The 4,302-nt window shown below is 49.8% G+C and overlaps 1 pseudogene; it reads right to left on the bottom strand.

The window, feature by feature from the left end:
* Nucleotides 1-1,075: 1,075 nt before the first annotated feature.
* LOC108832000 (protein CHROMATIN REMODELING 35-like) lies at nucleotides 1,076-2,598 on the bottom strand (annotated as a pseudogene).
* Nucleotides 2,599-4,302: the final 1,704 nt, after the last annotated feature.

Genomic DNA, 4,302 nt, shown 5'->3' with positions numbered 1-4,302 from the left:
CTTTCACTTACTCATTCACTTACACTTGGACTCATAGTCATACTCATACTCAAGACGCCACCCGTTATCGGTGTCTCACACAGCTCACTTCACATAAAATGATACCAAACGACAACTCGCTAACCCACAGGTATCCATCACTTAACGCAAGAGTAACATGATCAACCATTAATCCGGATACTAAGAGAATCTCTACCATCACATGGGACCAAACAACACGCAAGCAATCATCATATATAGCCGCTCATCAACACAAGCCAGTCCATTTAATGTCCCTTTTAAATCAGTATGAGCGTTCTTATGCAACATGGTTCATGCATCTAACAACCTAGATCCATCATGAACTACCAACCTAACTTTCACACAAGAGCTATTCAACCCTAGATCCAACAAGATTAATATAAAGGACTTGAGAGAAACTGGGTTCGGATCACCTCACCTTAACTTAGATCTGATCTGAAGAAACGAGAGAAGATGAGATCTGAACACACCCGATTAATCAGCTACCCACCACCACACACCACCACCGGCGATCACCACCACGACCACCACCCCGAACGCCGCCGCCGACGAGGAGAGAGAGAGAGTTCGGACGCCGAGGAGAGAGAGAGAGAGAAGAGAGAGGGCGCCGCGAAAAAGAGGAGAGGAGAGAGAGAGAAAAGAGAGAAGACGGCGGCGCAGGGGGAAGGCTTGACGGCTAGGGCTTCCAGTCTCCGGGAAATCTCTGCAGAGCTCCGCTTCAAGTTTGTGATGAGAGAAAAGAAGGAGGCTGCAGTCCTTTTTTATAAGATGAGGAGGTGGTGACCTAGGTTTTTAGGCCATCGGGCCGTAGAGAAGCCCAATCCCATGGGAAAAATATTGGGCCCGGGATAGGATGTTACAATCTCCCCCACTTACTGGAATTCGGCCCCGAATTCCGCTCGGGTACTCCCACTACTTAACATCCTTTCCCCCAATATTTTTCCGACGGTTCCTGCAATCCAAGCTAGCCCTTGACGCGAACTTACGGCGGCTTTAAACTACTTCCAATTCACTTCAGGCGGTACTACTCGCTTCGAGGTTTCATAGGTCTTCTTCACTGTGTCCTTAGTTCTCCCCCACTTCGATCAAACATACTCGCTCGTCCCCTACCCGTTCTCGGTTTCATGATGTTATCCGAGGCGCTTATTATTATCCTTACTCGGCCCCAATTGGTGATGTCGATGACGATGTTGCCCAAGACAATGGTTGAAAACTGCTTGCAGCCCAGAAACAAGATACTCTTCTTTTCCGTCCACCGTTGTGCACGGTCTTCTGCTTTAGCACTGTAGGAGTCAAGCAGTGGAGTGTCTCTGTCCTGCCATCACACAAACTCTCTTTCCCCGGTAGGCAAAAATTTCCTCGGGAAGCACAACCAGTGGCTTAGCCTGAGGATACTTTGCAAGGAAGCTCTGCACGAAACTGATGATCATGAAGGTTTCCCAGAACCAGGAGCGTGAGCCACGATGCAATCCCTCTGTGGCGGAGCGCCGCCCACAACTCAAATGAGCTACCCGATGAGGTTTCATCTTGCTAGCATGCGTCGGATGAGCAGGGAGCCCACCTATCATCCGCCCTTCTGCAGATAACTTAATCTCAAAATCTGAATCGCCACACTTTTTATCCCGAGATTCAGAAGCATATGTCCTTGTGCTCCATTTCACCTTACTGAAGTTCACACTGATAATGTCTAAGGTGCTTTTGTCAATAACTCCGCAGGCACGGCAACATAACCCATGTCGTCCTTTAGTATGAAGGAGTGCTCACAGTCTTCCACTTCATCGGTCTTTGATTCATTGCGCGTGGTCTCTGCATCCTTGGAACACACTATTGACATGGCCATTTCATTCCAGATATTACCAAGATCCTCATTTGCTGCTTCAGACTCAATACCACCTTCGTCATCCTAAACGTCCACATAGACACCCTTATCGTTGACCACACCATTTTCTAAGGCAAGAAGGTTGCCTCTGCTACTTTTTCCCTCCACCAATGCAGTAATGGCACAAGACATCTCCCTTCCCTTCTCCAAGACAACCTTTTCAAGGGCGGACTGCGGCGTCACAGGCACCACATCACCTTGACTCTTCTGATGCTGCACAAGACTTGACTGAAACGGATACTTGGGCTTCTCACAGCATCTTCATCACATCATCAGAAGCAAGAATAACAATCTCAGTGGAAGGAACCACACAGAGAGCCTTCTTCGAACTATCCTCATCCAAGTCAATCACACAATCCAAAGCCAGCTGATTCTCCAAACTCATAAGCTCTCCTTGACCATCCTCTGCTGCTACTGCTCCTGCTCCAAACACAGTGTGGGCAAGCGACGGATACAACCAGATGCAACGCTTCACCCGCCCCATCCTCAGGTTAGCCACCCCTTCCAATTCCTTAGTAACTCTCCCGAACTCAACACCTTCTAGAGCCCTGGCATGTTGCCGATGGCAAAGGGTTGAGAAAAGTCGGTGACTTTAGATGAGTTCCCAAACCGCTTTGCTTCGGAAGAGTCGGGAGAGAGTCCATTGTCATAAGGCTTCCTTTGTGGTGACCTTTAGAGGGAGGTTGGAGAATCTCCATGAAGGGGACATAAGTCACTAACTGAGATGATACCACGCCATGGTTACGATTCCTGTACTCGGACACATCCTTCTTCCCGGTTTCGATGATTCCGAACTAAACCCGAACTCCCGGAAATGAATTACACTCGTCCTACTCCTCCACCATTTATACTCTGAACTTTAACTTTTACTCGACAATCGTAAGAACCAACGAATGAATTCAATAAATATATGGAGTAGGACTACAATAGTTCAGAAAGCTCAAGGCATCAGCACAAACGCGGACCGCCCATAAAGAAAAGAAAAACACCAAAGCCAGCAACAATAAATAAATCTGCCAAATAAAACTCGCTTCCTACTCCCGAAAAAGGGTCCTACTCGCTCAGCCATCCACCACGCGGAGAGTCGCCGATGGTCCCGATTCCAGTGCCTGCCGTGCCGCCGCCCGCCACCCTAACCTTCGGGTTTCCGTTCTTCTTCCGGGGATGCTGTTGCTCGACGGCGAACACTCTTCCTTTAATCTTATCCTCTGCAGCTATTGCCTGACTTGCCATCCTCCTCACAAGAGCAAATTCCAGGGGCTCCAGAGCTGCCCCGAGTTTGTCGCGAATCTCTTTGCGTAGTCCGGCCCTGAACAACCTACACCACTCCTCTGCAGGCTTGGGCTGACAATGTCTGGCAGTATCCAAAAACTCCCACAAGTAGTCCCTCACTTTGTTTGACTTCTGCGCAGCCTGAACCCGTACATCGCAGTCGCAATCATCCTGATCTGAAGAAGGCTTCTGTGGACGCCCACGTTTCTTCTTGGGCACTTCCCCCCCGGTTACCTTGGGGTTCCCATCGCCCTTCTTCGGTTTCCCGGGCCCAGGTTTCTTGGCTTCAATCTCCCCTTCTGCTTCGATCGCTAAACCAGCCATACGTTGCACCAAGGCGAACTCCAAAGGTTCTAAGACGCCCTTCACCTTGTCCTGTATCTTCTTACGCAGTCCTCGCTTGTACCATTTGCACCACATTTCTGCGCTCTTCGGCTTACACAGCCTGGCTTGGTTGATGAAGTCCACAGTGTAGCCAGCAACAGATCGATCTTCCTGCTTATTTTGGAATAGTGTCTTGCACCGGCATTTCCCTGCGACGGATCGCGGAGGCTCTCGGGCCACCCCTGACGCCTTGCTTGGCCGGCCCCGCTTCCTCGGAAGGTCCTCATCGAGAGCGAGTTGGAACGTAGCACAACCCTGGAGTACACGCTCCTCCATAACCATCTTCAGAAAGTGTGGCATCGTCACTATGCGTCCCACAGTCTGCTCGTAAGGGTACTCGAATGGAAACTCTCTGAACTGTTCCTCTGGATCTGGGAACGTAGGCAGCACCCAGTTGCCCTCTGCGTCACGGTGTCGTTTCCGGGCGTGTTCCCGAGTGCCCGCCGGCCCGTAGTGCAAACGAGGCATCCTCCACTCGTAGTGATCAAGCGGAAACATCCTGCAGTCAAGAAACGATCAGAACCATAATAGAAGCATAGATACAATGGGTGGTTTTTGAAAACAACGTCACACGGTTTCCTCAAACATCAAAACTTTCACAAATTCTTTTCTTTTACAAACAAGGTTTTGAAAAACTTTGGAAACGCCGACCCCTTAGGATAGCACTAAGGGGTCTTAACCCCCGCTCTGATACCAGTTGTAGCATCCCTGTCCCCCGGGGATCGACCGGGGTTAACGAAAGGGAG

Source organism: Raphanus sativus, chromosome 8, assembly GCF_000801105.2.
Source record: "Raphanus sativus cultivar WK10039 chromosome 8, ASM80110v3, whole genome shotgun sequence".
In the NCBI taxonomy this organism is placed as follows: Eukaryota; Viridiplantae; Streptophyta; class Magnoliopsida; order Brassicales; family Brassicaceae; genus Raphanus; species Raphanus sativus.
Note: the sequence above shows the minus strand (reverse complement) of the source record. Positions and strands in the feature narration are given on the sequence as shown.